The following is a 20,017-nucleotide window of genomic DNA, read 5'->3' on the forward strand; positions in this document are numbered from 1 at the left end:
GGATTACAAGCATGAGCCACTGTGCCTGGTCCAGGCAGTAGATTTTAAAAACACAATCACATTGTGTAACATCCTCAAATAGTAAGATATACAATCATAAAATGAAAAATTCTTATCAAGATCTACAAGGCCTTCTAGTGTTATTCCCTATTGCTCTACTTTAGGTTATTGATACGACCGGTTTTGTTTGTTTTTAAACTTCCCCTAACTCTTTTCTAGCTCAGGATTAGTCTACCCCTTTACCTAAAATCTTCTTTTCCTGACTACCTTCTGGTCATGCCTCATGTCTTAGCTAAATGTGATTCCCTCAAAGAAGACTTTCATTGATTCCATAATCTAAATGAGTGACCCTGCTTTAGTTTCTCATTATGCTTATTGTCATTCTTAGCATTGCCACAATATGTCATTATCTATGTGTTGACGTGATTATTTACTCAGTATCTATTTCCCCCACTGACCACATATCACCAGTGCCTAATGAATAGCAGATGCTAAAGAAATTAACAAATGAAAAGCAAAGATGTGGAACTTTGAATAGTTTAAGTTCTATTTAGGCAGACACACACGCACACACACACGCGCGCGTGCGCGCATACACACACACACACAGGGTAGTTATTGTGGGTTATAGACCATCTCACTTTCCTAATTCTCATCTCAGACACTGAGTAACTACAGGCCCAGCCATTGCCACAGAATTTTTGCTTCATATTCTTGTTGACTGCCTTACTTGAAAGCAATTCAATCCATGTGTAAGGATTCCATTAGACAGTCTGTCATGAGACAAAGGCAAAAAATCCCTCGGTTCTATTTTTGCTACCATCTGTGTCTTTTTAAATTCTTCCTATATGTGGAATTTTTTCATTGCTTTATTTGACTTCTGTAAATCTGCTAAATATGTTTACAAGCAACTTCCACAACCCTTCTCCACCATCACTCCCACTTTGATGTCATCCCATTTTAGAACTGGATAGATATTTAAGATCCTCTTAACTTTGCAGACAACAGAACAACCAAGCCTCAGAGAAATGAAGTGATTTGCTGAAAGCTACTCAGTTGTGATTACTAATTGTAGAAAAATAGAGCAGGGTGCAGTGGTTTGTGACTGTAATCACAGCCCTATGGGAGGCCACTGTGGAAGGATCGCTTGAGCCCAAGAGTTTGAGGCCAACCTTGGCATTATAAGTGAGACAACCATCTCTATAAAAACATAAGAACATTAGCTAAGTGTAATGGTGTACGCTAGTAGTCCCAGCTATCTGGGAGGCTGAGGTGAGAGGATTCCTTAAGCCCAGGAGGTTGAGGCTGCAGTGAGCCAAGATTATGCCACTGCACTCCATCCTGGATGGTACAGTGAGACCCTGTGTCAAAAAATTAAAATTTGAAAAATTTGAAAAACAATTGTAGAGGAATAGAAAACAAAGTGAACTTCTAAAACCTTGGCCCTTATAATTTACTCCCAAATTTTCTATCTTAAAAAAAGAGAATAAAAAGAATCAGGGAACATTTTAAATCTGAGAGTGTTCCAATTCCTCAAAAGATGTTTAAAAAGTCAGTTTTTACCATCATTCTGAAGAAAGCAAGGAAATAAGACCTAAAAATATTTAAAACTCAAATCATCTGTATAGGAAAATTTCAGTATGTTCTAGGCTTCCTTGTGTTTACTTTTCAGACTGCTTTCTGTAATCAAGTAAGATTAAGTGAAAATTACCTGGGCCACAAAACTGCAATGAAATTATTAAAGCATTTATTTAAAATATTTTCAGTCAGGTGCAGTGGATCTTACCTGTAATCCCAACACTTTGGGAGGCCGAGGCAAGAGGATCACTTGAGCCCAGAAGGCCAAGGCTGCAGGGAGTTATGATCATGCCACTGTCCTCAAGCCTGCATGACAGGGCCGGAACCTGTCTCTAATAAAAATAAAATAAAATAAAACGTTATTTTCTCTTTAATCTGAACAATTCTAGGATCTGGCATCTTTGATGTTTCCAATACAATCAATTTCAAAATATGTGCTGAATTTATACTACGCAAAGGAGTGTTGTTTGGGCCTCATATGAGGGCCAAGAAGGTGAGCTCACATGGAGACAGGCTGTATGAGTCCACTCTCATGATGCTAATAAAGACATACCCAAGACTGGGTAATTTGTGAAAGAAAGAGGTTTAATTGACTCATAGTTCAGCATGGCTAGGGAGGCCCTAGGAAACTTACAATCATGGCAGAAGAGGAAGCAAACACTTCCTTCTTCACATGGCGGCAGCGAGGAGAAAAATGAGAGCCAAGTGAAGCAAGAAGTCTCTTATAAAACCATCAGACCTTGTGAGAACTCACTATCACAAGAACAGCATGGGGGAAACCACCCCCATGATTCCATTACCTCCCATTGGATCCCTCCCATGACACCTGTGGATTATGGGAACTACAATTCAAGATGAGATTTGGGTGGGGACACAGCCAAATCATATCACAGACATTAAGAAGCTGGTACTCTTATTATAATGGGAGAAGCCCACATAGTCAAAAAAATTACTCTGAAATCTATCATGGTGTCAGCACAATTTGAACACAGACTGCTGTAAATAAAAGAGAAATAGTAGTCTTTGAATTTAATACTAGAAAAAATATTAGAAGAGAAAATTAAATTCTACTTCAATTCTTCACATTGGTGAGGTAGACAGCTTCAACTGGTCTTAAAAATATAGACTGATTTTCTATAAATTATTTTTTGAAAGCTAGAAATACACTAGAAATATGTCATACCAATCAGAAAAAAAAAAAAAAAATTCTAAAGGAAGGTGAGGGACAGGAATAAACAACTAAATGTGAAATTGTCTCAAAGACATCAGGTTGGGTACTGAATTAAGTTTGTCTTAAAATCAAATTATAGAGACTTCCAGCAGTTTCACTGCTGGAAATTTATACTATGAATATATTCCTATGTGAAGATATCTATTGTGCTTTTCTGTAATTTACAGAAACTGAAAACAACGTTATGTATTCATCAGAAAGGACTGCTTTATTTAACTGTGTTCAATACATATCATAGAGTACTATGCACTCCTGAAAATGAATGAGGGAGATCTAGAGGTACCAATACGGGAGGAGGTCTAAGAAATATTACTAAGTGAAAGGCAAGGAAAATAACTATACAGAAATATAAACAGAATCCTATTTGTGCAATAATAAGATTGTATAAATATACTCCTCATAAAGCATTCTTAGGAGAATACTCGAGAAACCTTTTTTTTTTTTTTTTTTTTTTTTTGAGATAGGGTCTTACTCTGTTACCCAGCCTGGAGTACAGTGGCACAATCACAGCTCACTGCAGCCTCAACCTCCCTGGGCTCAGGTAATCCTCTCACTTCAACCTCCCAAGTAGCTGGGACTACAGGCATGCACCATCATGCCCACCTAGTTTTGGCAATTTTCTGTAGAGATGGGGTTTTGCCATGCTTCCCCAGCTAGTGTTGAATTCCTGGGCTCAAGTTTCTGCCTGCCTTAGCTTCCCAAAGTGCTGGGATTACAGACATGAGCCACCATGCCAGGCCAGGAAACTCTTAGTGAGCATATCTTTGGAAAATGAGACTGGGAAATTACACGAAAAGAAATTTTTATTTTATACCCTCTGTGTCTTTTGATTATTTTTAAATTATGGAGAGGTATTACTTTTGTATTACTTTTTGTTTATTAAATTCCTATACTATTATGCATATATCATTTTAAAACTATAGTTCTTTTAAGTCAAGTTTACTTGGGAAAATGTCCTAATTTCTTTTCTCATTGTATGTCCTTAGTTTCTATATTCCAGTGACTCTGTTGTGGATTATGTGTTTGCCCTAGCTTTTCCCATCTCTAATAACGTCACGAACTGGCATTTCTGAATTTTCATTTTTATTATTGGACTCTTTAATCCTGCTTGTTTTAAGAAGCATTTTGCAAGTTACATGTTAACTAAGACACAGTACCTGATTTAAAGGGGGCATAAAATGCAGTGGGAGAGACAGCAACTATTTTTACTTCATAAAATCCAGTTTTATAAAAAGCTCTGTTAATAACACTGAGGGAGTATGAGAACACAAAAGAAAGCATACTAAATTTGGTTGGGGAAAGAATCAAGGAAGATTTCCGGGAAGTTATGACAACTAAGATCAGTCTTGAAAAGATGAATCAGCTGGTACAAGTATAATATATGGCCTTCATAGATCATTTTGCATGCCTTATAATTAGTGAAATTTAGATATAGAAGAGATCTTAAATAATATTAAATGTAATATTCTCATTTTTAAAATAGCGAAACATGACTTGTTAAACAACATGGGCTGTGGGGTCAAATTAAATGGCCAATACAGAGTAGACACTTAATAAATATTTGTTCCCTTCAGAACTGGCTACATAAATTACAGGGCCCAGTGGAAAATGAAATACAAGGCGCCTTGTTCAAAAGTTATTAAGAATTTCAAGACAGTCACAACAGAGTGTTAAAACAAGCATAAGCCCTTCTGAGCACAGGGCCACATTGAAATAAGCCACAGTTCTGGGGTTCATGAAGCAGGCCTCCCTCCCTCCTCTAATCTAAGTTCCAAGGGCTAAGTAGACGCAGAAATTAAACAAGAACTCAGGTCTCCTTTGGAAACAAAGACCTCAAAATTTTAAAAGCTCATAAACAATCTCTTCACCCAATATTTTTAACTGAGGGGACATGAAGATCTCATATTTATCTTTATTTATTAGTTAATCAATTTGTACCTTTATTCATTCATGTCACAAATATGAATAAATGTGTCCCAAGAGCCTAGGACAAAGCTGGTTCATAATAGGTATTCAATGAAGAGTAGGTGAATGATGGATGACCAGATGAATGAGTGACTAAACAATAAGCTACAATTGAGTATTACTGCCCATAAAAAGAAATAAAATTTTGATGCATGTAACACCATGAATGAACCTTGAAAACATTATGCTAAGTGAAAGGAGACAGACACAAGAGATCACATATCATATAATTACATTTATATGAAATGTGTGGAATAGTCAAGTCTATAGAGACAGAACGTACATTAGTGGTTCCTGGGTTCTGGGAGGAGGGAAGAGTAAGGAGTGACTGCTCATGGATATGGGTGTTTTGTTTTGTTTTGTTTTGTTTTGTTTTGTTTTGGAATGATGACAATGTTCTGAAATAAGATAGCAGTGATGGTTACACAACTTTGTGAAAGTACTAAATATCATCGAATTCCACACTTCATAAAGGGTGGATATGATAGTATATGAATTATATCTCAATTTTTAGAATGTAAAACAATAAATTAACCAAGATAGAAAGATTTAAGTAACTTGCTAAAAATTGATTTGCTGTTACTTGTGATGACTGTGCATCTAACATCAAAACTTTTGGCTCCTAGTTCAGGCTTTCTCAGAGTGCTGCCAGCTATCTCTATGGCTCCATGGAGCACTGTGCTTACATACGAGAAACCTCTCTTGTACCAAAGTGTAAATACAGTGGTGGCTGCATTCTGCCTCCAGAGGATCTGGCCTACCGAGTGAAGAATAAAGGGGAGACAGAGCAAGGGGAGAGCCCTTTCCAAGAGATTCCTCATTTTCTCTTTGTTGTCCTAGACACCACCCACTGACCTTGTATCTCAGGTCTTGGTTGAGAAACCAAAATAACTAGTGATGGCCGGGCGCGGTGGCTCAAGCCTGTAATCCCAGCACTTTGGGGGGGCCGAGACGGGCGGATCACGAGGTCAGGAGATCGAGACCATCCTGGCTAACCCGGTGAAACCCCGTCTCTACTAAAAAATACAAAAAACTAGCCGGGAGTAGTCCCAGCTACTCGGGAGGCTGAGGCAGGAGAATGGCGTAAACCCGGGAGGCGGAGCTTGCAGTGAGCTGAGATCCGGCCACTGCACTCTAGCCTGGGCGACAGAGCGAGACTCCGTCTCAAAAAAAAAAAAAAAAAAAAATAACTAGTGATACTCCTATGATGCCTTGGCAACATTCCCTGATAACTTAGAATATTTATTTCCTGTTTTCCCAACTCTCATTTATTTCCATGCTAGCATAGAGCAAGATGACATGTAACCTCTTGTGAAATGCTTGATATTTGTCCCTTAGAAGAGACGTTAGGACTATAAATTTTGCGAATAGTAAAATAACAACACTCATAGCTTGTTCTTGTGCGTAATATGTGAAAGTTTTCTAAACTGTATCTTAGTTTTAACTTACATTCATTTGTTACAGCAGAGTGAGGCAAGCATCATTTTTCTCCACTTTTTCACTTCTAGTTTATGATCCTCTCTTCTTCCTTACCAAGAGAATCAATAAGGGTGGGTGTTGTGAACACATGTTTTTTGTCCTGTCAGGAAAAGTTAAAGGTTAAGGTCCTGCTCCCAAATGATAGATAATTAATCATCATTAAAATGGCAACCTGTCACTGGAAAAGGAAAAGCAGAAATATAAAATAAAGCAGATATATGATATCAGGTAGCAACAAGGATGTCACAGATTTAATGAGTATAGGGGATGTTGTACAAAAAGTTTTATGCTAACCTCTAGAAACAAAAGAAAAAGCAGAAATGGTCTATATGTTCATAGTCTATACGGCCATCTCTCTGATTTTGAAATCAGCAGTCATTCTTTGGTTGGCATGTGCTACTTGGGAGTGAAGGATGGAAGAACGCAGAGAACAAAAGTTTCATCGTTAAGCTGTGAAGCAGAGAGAACAGGCAGCTAGCCAAAACTTATGCGGTTCTTCAAATTTCTGATGGGGATCAGAGTGCCTCTCCCTCACTGACAAATATGGAATGGAATGTAAGGCTGCTACTCACAGGGTTCTCTGCAATCCTGAGATTGGTTCTGTTCTAGCCAAAGCTCTTGGCTAGAACAAGATTCCTGTAAGCTCCAGTCCAGTTGAGACTTCCTGGGAGAATGTGCCTCTGCTGCCCCTTGCAGAACTCCTGGACATCTTAGTGACAGCCCCACCCCCACCACTAGTCTTCCCAGAATTCGAGCTGTGAGAACACATCAATTCCTGCCTCGGGCATTTGAGTCCATTTTCAGTGAACTCAGGATAGTTGAATGGAACACCATCTCACCCACCAGCAATCCCTGGCTAGCATATGATGGGGAGGAAATCATGGGCTTTGAAATCAAACAAACTCAGGTTCTTACATTCACTAATCACACTCAGAAACTGTGTATTCTTTGTAGAATTTGAAAGTGTTAACCTCATTGAGCCTTACTTCCTCAGCTATAAAAAATGAATATAATGATATTTTTTTCTCCAGTATTGCTTTAAAACAAAGTGAGATAAAGAATGAAAATTTCCAATTTACAAATATTTCTTAACAAAGTATAGATTTCTTCCTTTCTATTCCAAAGCTAATGACTTCAGGTCAAATGGTATCTTGAGAGTGGGGGGATTCTGAGGGATCAGTTTCAGATCAAATTCATGTAATCAGTTGAAAACATCCTGTTTGATTAGTCCCCTTAAACTCTTTATGTGGCCTTTCCTGTCCTCTGTCTATTTCAGTTTCTAAACTTTTGTTCAGTATCACATCTCTAAAGAAGCCTTTTTAGACATTTTTTCTGATCGTGCTTTCCTCCATAAGATTTAATGCCACAGAGACACTATTATGTTTGTTTATCAACTGTATATAGGTACATCTGTGCTTTATACATTAATATAGTAAGAAAATGTTAACCCCCGCCAAGAACCAATTTTCACCCTTTGCTGGACAATATTGCTCCTATTGAGAACACATGGTCTATAAACAAACAAAAAGTTAGAAGAATCTGTGAAGACATAATCTTTCAAAGCCTGTGAAAGAAGACATTATTGAATTCTTCTTCAGAACAGAGTCTTCCCTTCATCATCTCATAACTATTAGAGGTAGAAAACTTTGGCCAAGTTTTAACAATTTCTTGATTTCCTCTGTTTAGCCAATGATGTTCAGGTCAACCTCTTAGAAATAAAGAAAGAAGCCTCAGATGCAAAAAAGTAAATGATGACGCTAGGTCTCAACCTACTGATGTGTTGTTTTCTACTCAGAGTGCATGATATACTATCTGTAGCACAAGTACAGTAATAATGGAGCTCAACCTCAAAAAATGAGTCCCACATCACTTGACAAATAGATTTCTACTTTACTCTATGTGGATGTCCAGATTTTGCCCAATTAAACTTTTGTTTCTTATTTAAAATTACAGCTAACACTTACAATTGAAATTTTGAGGGGAAAACTTTGCTAAACTGCAGTGTTTATTTGAATTTTTAAATAACTGTGATGCTGAATAGTAAGAATTAATTTGCACACAGGGCTTCTAAAAAGTGGGCCACTTCTTATTTTGAGAAAAACTTCAAAATTATGTAATAAATTTCATTGAGAAATAAAATATTGAAATAATTAACAATAGAACAATATCAAGTTTTTGGTGAAATAAAAAGTTATTCATTTGAAAAAATAAAATAATAGAACAATACTAGGTGCTGGGGAGGATGTGGAGCAACCAGAAGTTTTACACAGTGCTAGTAAGAATGTAGAATTTGAAAGTGTTAACCTCAGTCACTTTGGAGAACAGTTTGGCAATTTCTTCACACATTAAACATACCCGTGCCCTGTTACCCAACAAGTCTACTCCTAGATATAGGAATTTACCCAAGATAAATGAAACACAAGTCCACAAAAGACTTGTACATAAATTTTTACAGCAGCTTGATTCATTATAGCCAAGAACAAATTATGATATATCCATACAATCTAATACTACTCAACAATAAAAAAATTGCTGGATAAATGCAACAACACAGATGAGTCTCATAAACAGCAAGCTTAGTAAAATAAGCCAGACCCAAAAAAGTACATACTGCTTGGTTCCATTTTTATGGAATGCTAATAAAGACAAATCTAATCTATAGTGACAGAAAGCAGGTCAGTGGTGCCTGGGGCCAGGGGTGGTGAGTGGCGGGGTGAGTGGGAAGGACACAGGGAAATTTTAGGGTGATGGAAATGTTTATATCTTGATTGTGATGGTGGTCGCATAGATGTAGGCAAAAAAAAGAAAAAACAAGAAAAAACAAGATTCAAGAAGGCAATAAAGAAGCCAGTCACAGAAGACTACATTTTGTATTATATAAAATTCCATTTATATGAAATTTCTAGAAAAGGCAAAACTATAGAGACAGAGAATTGGTCAAGACTTATTAATTGTATACTTAAATGGGTACATAAAAAAAACAGGTCAAAATGTTGTTAAAGATGCAACAATTCAAGTTATCTACTGTGAAAATGCCATAAAGAGTTAGTATCTCTAGAATCACTACAGCAGTCATCTTCTAGTGCAAGCCCCAGTACCATTTTTAACAGCCTTGTTGAGGAATAATTTGCATATCATAAAATTCTCCCATTGTAAGTGTACAGTTGTAGAACTTTTGATGACTATATATGATTATACAACCAGCACCACAGTCCAGTTTAAAACATACCCATCATGCCAGGAATTTCCCTCTCACCTGTGGCAGTCAATCCCCTCTCCTACCCTAGCCAACCACTGAACCAATTCTCTGTCTCTGTAGTTTTGCCTTTTCTAGAAGTTTCATATAAGTGGAATTTTATATAATACAAAATGTAGTCTTCTGTGACTGGCTTCTTTCTTGCCTTCTTGAATCTTTTCTTTTTCTTCTTCTTTTTTTTTTTTTTTTTTTGAGACAGAGTCTCACTCTGTCACCCAGGTTGGAGTGCAGTGGCTTGATCTTGGCTCACTGCAACCTCTGCTTCCCGGGTTCAAGCAATTCTCGGGCTTCAGGCTCCTGAGTAACTGGGGCTATAGGCACAAGCCAGCACACCTGGCTAATTTTTGTATTTTTAGTAAAGACAGGGTTTCACCACATTGGCCAGGCTGGTCTTGAACTACTGACCTCAAGTGATCTGCCTGCCTCGACCTCCTAGAGTGCTGGGATTACAGGTGTGAGCCACCGCACCCAGCCCTTCTTTTTGTTTAATAATTTTTTTTTTGGAAATTGGGTTTCACCGTGTTGTCCAGGCTGGTCTTGAACTCCTTCCCAGGCTCAAGCACTCCTCCCACTTCGGCCTCCCAAAGTGCTGGGATTACAAGCATAAGCCACCATGCCCAGCCCCTTTTTGTTTTCTTAAGATGAAGAAGTTCCAGTTATAGGACTTGTAAGAGACATTAGTTGCAGGTCCAGGAAAGAGCACACATTTGCCAATTCTCCGTCCAGGACTTAGCTGTGACACCAGGCTATTGTCAGGATACAGTGTACTAGAATAGGAAAAAAACAAACCTGGTTTAGAGCATCAGAATGGCTATTTCTAGCCATCCAACTGAACTTCTGTGAGATTCAATTTTCCCTTATATAAAATGAGGATAATAATGTCTAATGCATAGCTCTGTTGTGAGGAATAAATTAAGTGTACAAAGTACCTAACGTAGAGACAGGCAAACATTTGGAATTTAACAAATGAAAACTGCTGACTAGAAAATCACTTAAAGTACAAATATGTTCATCTTGAGACAAAGAACATAAAGAGGGAAAGTCATAAATGTCAGAAATTGAAGATTAAGGTTTAAACATTGACTTATTTAAATCTCAAAAGAAGCATGAATCCCTGCCAGGCATAGTGGCACACACCTGTAATCCCAGCAGCTCTGCAAGCTGAGTTGGGAGGATTGCTTGCGGCCAGGAGTTTGCCCAGGAGGCCTGGGCCACATAGGAAGACCCCATCTCTACACAAACAATAAAAATAAATAGCCAGGCATAGGATTTTTTAAATTTACACACCTGTAGTCCAGTAGTCCCACTTGTAGTCCTGACTACTCTGGAGGCTGAGGCTGAAGGATTGCTCAAGCCCAGGAATTCAAGGCTGCAGTGAGGTATGATGGAGCCACTGCACTCCAGCCTGGACAACAAAGTGAGACCCTGTCTCGAAGAAGAAGAAGAAGAAGAAGGAAAAGGAGAAGGAGGAGAAGACGAGGAAGAAGAGGAAGAAAGAAAAGGAGGAGGACGAGGAGGAGAATGAATCTCACAGATTTAAGACAGTGCCAGCTAAATTGGGAATTTGCTAAATGTAGTTAACTGAACATTGCTTTATTTCCTTGATAAGAAGACCATTTTATAAATAATCTTTTTTTTTTTTTTTTTTTTTTTTGCCTGATTTTATGAGTAACTCAATAGTTCTCAGGCCTGGCTGCACATTAGAGTCACCTGGGGAGTGTTAAACATTACCAATGCCTGGGACCCAGCCCAGAAATTCTGATTTCATTGGTCTGGAAAGGGGCCGGGGCATTGGTGATTTTAAAGTTTCTCCTGGCAGTATTAATGTAAAACCATTGTACAGAACTCATGGCAGCATTAACAATTTGATTCTCTGGGTCTTAGGGAATGGGTTCAAAATTGTGGACTGAACTGTCTTTAAAGTATGCCACTCTGACATCTTAGAAAGAGATAAACCACAGAGACTAGCTGTACCCACCCAGATGTTCCATCCACAGATGATCTTTTCTTCTTTTTCTACATGGTGTTGTATGTTTGTGCAATCAAACATAAGGGCTTTGTATGAATGACTTTAGCTATGTCTGCTTGGAAAAAGGAGGTTGCCCTTCACCTCCTATGTTGCCTCTTTTCTTTTGAGTCCTCAGTCAGAGCTGGGTGTTTAAACACATATTCTGTTTTTGTTTTTGTTTTTGTTTTCATCTTTTATTTTGGATTCAGGGGGTGCACATGCAGGTTTGTTATATGGGTATACCGCGTGGTGCTGGGGTCTGAGTCATGGATGATCCTGTCACTCAGGTAGTGCAGAAACAGTAAACATGTATTCTTAAGCATACATGCATATCTCATGAGTCACAACTTCAAGAAGACAAATACAATCTGCGGGACTGGTGCTCTAATTAAAAACTCTAAAGACTCAGGAGGCCTGGACAAGTCTCCTACCCTCTTTGGTCTTCAAATACTTAATTTGTTCAATTAATGGATTTCCTTTTATAACCCTAAGGTATTTTCCAGTTACTATGATTCACTGGTTGTAATTCTCATAACTAATATAAAAAAGAGCAAATTCTTTATATAGCATCCATTTAGAACTTCACTACTAGTACTAAACGATTCCTAAAATAAGAGTTTATATCTCTGTTAAAGTCATTAGTACATTCACATAAATAATATCTTGGTCTTTGACTAGTATATTTATTTACCGAGAAATGCAGTGGTTTAATCTATACTTTCCAGGGAACTGACTGCTGTCATCGAGGAATAGTCACATAAATAAATTATTGTTCTTCACACATAAGTACTCACAAAACCTTAGTTAACTGATTAGTTATTCAACTATGATATTGTGAAACTGTAACATGACATTAATCATTACCTGGTGAAATGACCATGGGCCTTTGTGTGATGCTGCGGCTTCCTGGGAAACTCACTAATGTATTCACATAAACCAGATGTGCCAGAAGAAAGCTCTTGCTGTGGAATTGATGGAGAGTTTGTTTAAAGAAAGGAAAACAACTCTAAATAGTAAAATAAATATTTTCTTCTGCCTTTGGGTGACCTTATGCTCAACCTCTTCCCTTATGAGAATGCTGTCTCCAAGCCTGTGGTTTTGTGGCATGTCAGTAATCTGAAAAGTCTATCTGAAGTCCAGCAATGGGCCACTGCCCAGCCTCACAAACCTGACTTCCTCTTCGTTCCTTCACCAACACTCACATACTTATTAGCTCCCTCAGTTCTTAAAATGGATTCTCTTCCTCTCATGCCAACTTACCACTATATATCAGGTTTTTAACCCTGAAATATCTTTAGTAAGGTTGCTTTTCTTTGTTTCTAAGGCAAAGCCTGGCAGATTTACCCATCATCAAGAAGCTCTGATTTGTGATGGTGCTAAGGTTGGAAGAAATATGAATCAATGAAATAACTTACCTGAAGTAAGAGTCACTTTAAATTAAGTTTATCAGCCCAGTCACTTGTAGAGGTTTGAAGACAATAGTCATGATGTAATAGAGTATGCAAACTCGAGAGTTTAGATATACCTTAGGAATATAATGGAGTAACAAATTTCAGTTATGCAAGATGAAGATGTTCTAGACTTCTGTTGTACAACCCATACTTAGCGATCCTCCCTCCTCAGCCTCCCAAGTAGCTGGGACTACAGGCATGCATCACTGCACTGAGATAGTTTTTTTTAAACTCATTTGTAGAGACGAGCTCTCATTGTGCTGTCCAGGCTTGTTTAAGAGAGTTAGTGCATCATGTCATGGTTAACAATCCCAAGGAAACACCAGTAGGGCATCACTCTAACACTGCCATGGAGCGATCTGAAAGAAGCTAGAGGCTAAAAAGCCAAATGCAAGGTGACTCAAACAGAGGCCATACACACTAACCAAAACCTGAGAGCACCTGAGATAGGAAATATGTGTTCCAGGAAGGGGCCTATCTGGGACCATACTACCATGTGTTTTCATGCCCATTTCTGAAACTAGGCCTACTCTTCAAGACTACCTGAATCTCCTCAGGCTGCCATAACAAATACTATCGACTGGGTGGCTTCAACAACAGAAGTTTATTTCTCACAATTCTGGAAGCTGGGAAGTTCAAGCTTAGGGGGCCAGCATGCTCAGGTTCTGGTGGGGGCCCTCTTCCTGGCTTGCAGACAGCCCCCACTTTGTTGTGTGCTCACATGAGCTTTCCTTGGTGCATGTATGTGAAGACAGGGCTCTGTCTGTCTTCTTCTTATAAGACCAACAATCCTATCAGATTAGGACTCCACTCTTATGATCTCATTTAACCTTAATTACCTCCTAAAAGTTTTCTTTAAATAGTCATATTGAGGGTTAGGACTTCAACATATAAATTTTCCAAGGACACTGTTCAGTCCATAGCAATGATATGGCAACCCATACAGACTATCCCTAAATGCAGAAATCAGTGTTATTCTTCAAAGCAACACATTTTTTTAAACATGTCTTCTAAATGCCTTATTTTTGACAACAGAATCCTTTGTCCAAAATAAATTTTACAAAGATCCTCGGTATATAATATAATACATAAATACACTGGACGGTAAGGTTGGGAAATGTGTTTGACCTGTGTAGGGATGTACAGTTGTATCTGCACTAAACTAGCTCTGCAAGAGGATACATAGGCGATTTCAAAGAGCTGTCATCCTACGTAAATGGCCCAGATACATGCTCCATGAACCCCCTCAGGAAAACATCTTTGCTATCAAACAGGATAATCTGGAAGGACTTTGGATGCAAGAAGAGATCAGGGGATGTCTTATCCTGAGTCATCGCGCTATTTCTCAGGAGGATTTAAATAACTGGTCTTACAGTTAAAGCCCCTTATAAAAATGTACTCAGTTTAGCATTTAACTAATAAAACCAAGTACCTACAAAACTAGAAGCTTTATCCTATTAAGGAACCTTTCAGGACTTGGTGTTTGCATGAAACAGAAAGTAATCATTGCTATAGGAGAGTCCAAGTCTCTTCATGAAATCATTTTAAAAAAATGTATTCTATTGGGGTCAGGAGAACTCTTGTATCATGCGTATTTTGCTACCGATTGGTCTTGGTGAGGAAATGGCCCAGTTTTCTCATTAGCAAATTAAAGGGTAGTTTAGGCCAGTGAGTCTCAAGCTTTAACGTACAAAAGAAATCATTATGCAGTTTATTTATTATTAATAATATGCAGGTTTTTTAACCTGTAGCCCCCACAAAAATGTTGATTCACTTGTTCTGTGACAAGATTCAGGAACCTTAATTATTTACTGGCACCCTATTGATTGTGATACAGGTAATCAATAGATTCCTCACTGCACACACACAAACACACATACACACACACAAAAATGAAATAGATGATCTTTAAACTCTTTCTGCCTTTCAGATACTATAATTCTGTTTTTAAGGTTCATACAAGCAAAGCAGGATATTAGGCCTACATTCCTGACCTATCTGCCGAAGAATTATTAAAAACAAACATCTTTTGCTCACTCTAAGCACACTGGATGATGCCATTGTGATAAAGTCCAGGAGAGAGAGGGATGAAATCATGATGTCTAAGCTATATTCATTTTTGTGACCTTCATCCTATATAAGCTGCTTTCCACCTTAACTGTGTATGTTCAAAACAATGCCCCAAGGTGAGAGAAAATTGCTTGGAATGTTCCTTCCTCAACATCTGCTCTCTTTCTTCTGGCCCTGCTATCAACCCCATCTCTGTGAAATCTCAGAACCTGAATTCCAGTATTCAGATGAAAGAAAAGGGGCTTCTCTGCTATCTCTTATCTCTGATTCCATTTCCAAGGCCATTCATATATTTCAGGCAGACAGGTTTTTGTTCTACAGACTATTTCTTTTTCTAGGATGTTCCCAGTCACTTAGAACATCATCCATATATCCAGGCCATCTTTCTGTGATCACCATTTGTTTTCAGTTGATATGAATGGAGCTTAAGACAGCTTCCTTGAAGGCAGGAATGCTGTGCGTGAATTGTGACTCTATGAAAAGTTACAGTGAACACAAAAGCTAATGCTTTGTAAGAACAGTACTCTGCAAGGGGCAATGGAGAGGACAGTATAAACATATGATGTCTGAATTAACAAATGAAATGTAAGTTTATGTGATGACCCAATGGAAAGACCAAGTAACTGAATGTTTTCATGGAGTTTCTCAGCTTTGGAGAATCAGTGAAGGAGGAGGAATTAATGACCTCATTAGGACATTTTCAGTTGGCTTCTTCTACTCTATGAGACCAGCTCCAGGCTTAGGATGAGTTTGCTTAGTATGATCATCCTAGGACAGAACCTTTGCTGCCTGATCTTACCCCAACTGTTTAAAGCAGCTTCATTAAGATTTTTTCCCTGAGAGAACTCAGATTGGAGCTGCATCAAATACCACTATCCTTTGACTTTGCCAGAGAAAGTTAATGAATATAGCTTGGAGCCAGACAAATTAATTTTTTACATTTTCTGTTTATTTTTAACTCTTGTGTCAAAAGTGTAGAGAGATTGGAGACAGAACAATCAGGTTTTTACAGCCAAAATCCAGGGGTAAGGTCATGTGGTCCTAGAAAGGAAGTGTGGGGAAAATAGTACAAACATTGGCAGGATGCTTCCCCCATAGCCTTATCACATTGCTTTGTGACTGGTATTTAATAGCTATCCTTTCTCAGACTAGAAGCTCCCCTAAAGAAGAGACCAAGGCTTCAATAATCAAAATCTAGCAGAGTGCTTTAGCACATAATGGTAGTTTGTAGCATGTTTAACTTAAAAGAGTCCAGCTGAATGGACACTTCCCATTCAAGTATAAAAAAAGTGTAGGAGGAGTTGGGCAGATGTTAGTAAAAGGATACAAAACTTCAGCTTAGAGAAACAAGTTCAAGAGATCAGTTGCATGATGTGATTACTATAATTAATAACAATGTATTGTACTTTTGTATACTACATATTAAATTTTTATTTGTACATTAAAATAAATAAGTAAATCAATCCATGTAAAATATATTTTGGAAGCTTAGACATTTTTTAAAAAGGGAAAGGAAAGGATATTTTTAGTTTGTTTAGTTTCCCCCTCTTTTTGGTCTTTAGTTAATCCTTGACATGTAAAATAACTGACAGGTGAAAATTTCATGGCTTAAGACTAAAGCAAACCTACCAGGCTTTGGGCTTTTATGACAAATTTTCCTTTCTATCAGAATGTAAATGTTATGACTGAAAGTCTAAAACATAGCATGGTACACAAAATTCAAAATTATACAAATCTTTGGAATTCTTAGTGAAAATAATGACAAAAAGGAAAGGAAAATGGAAGAATGCCAAAAATTGCTAATAATTATAAACCAATCGGAAAAACTACAAAGTATATTTAAGGCTGCAATCTGGTTCAGACTTTCTCTTCTTTGACACCAGTTCTTGAGCTGAGTGAAGAAGTAATGTAATTAGATGCATACAATTCATTGTATGATATTTAAGCCACTTAATTAGAGCAAACACATAGTTTTATAAAAAAACTGGGAATGCTTTTGTGAGTGAAAAGGGGCACTAAACCAGGCCTATTTCAAACAACCCAAGATATGTGGTTGCTGTGCTCTTCATCCACTTAAGGGGCTTCTTTTTATTCTATGTCATTTGTTCAAAATGCCCAGTATTTGCTAAAAGGGAGATCTTAATTCAACTCCCACAGTGTGCCAGGTGGAGGTGAACGTAAGTGTCCTTCAAATACCGAATTGCAGCTGAGCTGCAAGGACATGGTCCAAAACAGTGTATTCCAAAACGTGGGATACACCACTGTGATGGTTAACACTGAGTGGCTTGAAGGATACAAAGTATTGATCCTGGGTGTGTCTGTGAGGGTGTCGCCAAAAGATACTAACATTTGAGTCAGGCTAGGGAAGGCAGACCCACCCTTAATCTGGGTAGGCACAATCTAACCAGCTGCCAGTGCAGCTAGAATATAAGCAGGCAAAAAAAAAAAAAAAAAAAATGTGAAAAAGAGAGACTAACTTAACTTCCTAGCCTACATCTTTCTCCCATGCTGGTTCCTTCCTGCCCTTGAACATCAGACTCCAAGTTCTTCAGTTTTGGGACTCAGACTAGCTGTCCTTGCTACTGAGTTTTAAGACAGCCTATTGTGAGACCTTGTGATCGTGTAAGTTAATACTTAATAAACTCTCCTTTATATATGAGCAGTTCTTAAAATAAGATTGGAAAACAGATTTTCTTCTTGTACCCCATGATGTTAAGTTTTCTACATAGATGTCTGTATGGTTCATGTAGTGTTATAACAGAATACCTGAAATGAGATGTTTATTTAAAAAAAAAAAAAAAAAAAAAAGCAGGGAGGTGGGGGTTGGCCCATGATTCTGGTGGCTGGAGAGTTCGAGACTGGGCATTTGCATCTGGTGAGGGCTTAAGGCTGCCCTCATGGCAGAAAGCAAAACGGGGAGCTTACAAGCACAAAGAGAGGAAAACCCAAGGAACATCTTGGCTTTATAACAACCCACTCTCTCAGAAACAAATCCATTTTTGAGAGAACTAGTCCAGTCTTACAAAAGTGATGATACGGTTTGGCTGTGCCCCCACCCAAATCTCATCTTGAATTGTAACTTCCACAGTTCCCACGTAGTGTGGGAGGAACCTGGTGGGAGGTGATTGAATTATGGGTGCAGGTCTTTCCTGCACTGTTCTTGTGATAGTGAATTCGTTTCATGAGAGCTGATGGTTTTAAAAATGGGAGTTTCCCTGCACAAGCTCTCTCTTTGCCTGCTGCCATCCATGTAAGACATGACGTGCTCCTCCTTGCCTTTCACCTTCCACCATGATTGTGAGGCCTCCCTAGCCATGTGGAACTGTAAGTCCAATAAACCACTTTCTTTTGTAAATTGCCCAGTCTCAGGTATGTCTTTATCAGCAGCATGAAAATGGGCTAATACAGTATATTGGTACCAGTAGAGTGGGGTGCTGCTGAGAAGATACCTGGAAATATGGAAGTGACTTTGGAATGGGTAACAGGCAGAAGTGGAACAGTTTGGAGGGCTCAGAAGAAGACAGGAAAATGTGGGAAAGTTTGGAACTCCCTAGAGACTTATTGAATGGCTTTGACAAAATGCTGATAATGATATGGACAATGAAGTCCAGGCTGAGGTGGTCTCAGAGGAAGATGAAGAATTTGTTGGAAACTAGAGCAAAGGTGATTCTTGTTATGTTTTAGCAAAGAGATTGGTGACATTTTGTCCCTTCCCTAGAAATTTGTGGAACTTTCAACTTGAGAGAGATGATTTAGGGTATCTGGCAGAAGAAATTTCTAAGCAGCAAAGCATTCAAGGGGTGACTTGGGTGCTGTTAAAGGCATTCAGATTTATAAGGCAGCAGAGCATAAAAGTTCAGAAAAGTTGCAGCCTGACAACACTATAGAAAAGAAAATCCCATTTTCTGAGGACAAATTCAAGCTGGCTGCAGAAATGTACATAATTAATGAGGAGTCAAATAATCCCCAGGACAATGGGGACAATGTCTCCAGGGCATGTCAAAAGTCTTTATAACAGCCTCCTGGAAGCCTAGGAGGAAAAAGCAGTTTTGTGGGTTGGGCCCAGGGTCCTATGCTGTATGCAGCCTAGGGACTTGGTGCCCTGCGTCCCAGCTGCTCCATATGTGCCTGAAAGGGGCCAAGATAGAGTTCGGGCCATGACTTCAGAGGGTGTAAGCCTCAAGCCTTAGCAGCTTCCACATGGTGTTGAGCCTGCGAGTGAACAGAAATCAAGAATTGAGGCTTGAGAACCTCCCCCTAGATTTCAGAAGATGTATGGAAACACTTGGATGCCCATGCAGAAGTTTGCTGCCAGGGTGGGACCCTCATGGAGAACCTCTGCTAGGGCAGTGCAGAAGGGAAATTTGGGGTCAGACCCCCTACACAGAATCCCTACTGAGGCACTGCCTAGTGGAGCTGTGAGAGGAGGGCTACCATCCTCCAGACCCCAGAATGGTAGATCCACTGACAACTTGAACTGTTCACCTGGAAAAGCCACAGACACTCAATGCCAGCCCATAAAGGTGGCTGGGAGGGAGGGTGTACCCTGCAAAGCCATAGGGGCAGAGCTTCCCAAGACTATGGGAATCCACCTTGCACATCAGCGTGACCTGGATGTAAGACATAGAGTGAAAGGAGATTATTTTGGAGCTTTAAGATTTGACTGCCCCACTGGATGCTGGACTTGCATGGGGCCTGTAGTCCTTTGTTTTGGCAAATTTCTTCCATTTGGAATGGCTGTATTTACCTGATACCTGTACCCCCCATTATATCTAGGAAGTAATTAACTTGTTTTTGATTTTACAGGCTCACAGGCAGAAGGGACTTGCCTTGTCTCAGATTAGATGTTGAACTGTGAACTTTTGAGTTAATGCTGAAATGAGTTAGGACTTTGGGGGATTGTTGGGAATGCATGATTGGTTTTGAAAAGTAAGGACATGAGATTTGAGAGGGGCCAGCGGTGGAATGATATGACTTAG

General features: G+C 38.8%; 2 protein-coding genes and 1 long non-coding RNA gene across 4 annotated transcripts in view; 2 read left to right on the forward strand and 1 right to left on the reverse strand.

The window, feature by feature from the left end:
• The window catches only part of PLCXD2 (phosphatidylinositol specific phospholipase C X domain containing 2), a 166,112-nt gene that overhangs the window by 119,605 nt on the left and 26,490 nt on the right, over positions 1-20,017 (forward strand). The gene's annotated exons all lie outside the window — the stretch shown is intronic.
• PHLDB2 (pleckstrin homology like domain family B member 2) overlaps positions 1-20,017 on the forward strand; it is a 242,544-nt gene that overhangs the window by 58,939 nt on the left and 163,588 nt on the right. The gene's annotated exons all lie outside the window — the stretch shown is intronic.
• On the reverse strand, positions 1,816-16,460 carry LOC116273721. The gene is made up of 4 exons (XR_004182050.1): positions 12,933-16,460; positions 12,382-12,479; positions 6,224-6,353; positions 1,816-1,910 (listed from the first exon to the last, which is right to left on the reverse strand). It is a non-coding gene; the product is annotated as an uncharacterized LOC116273721 (long non-coding RNA).

The sequence above is a fragment of the Papio anubis genome, chromosome 2 (assembly GCF_008728515.1).
Source record: "Papio anubis isolate 15944 chromosome 2, Panubis1.0, whole genome shotgun sequence".
Classification (NCBI taxonomy): Eukaryota; Metazoa; Chordata; class Mammalia; order Primates; family Cercopithecidae; genus Papio; species Papio anubis.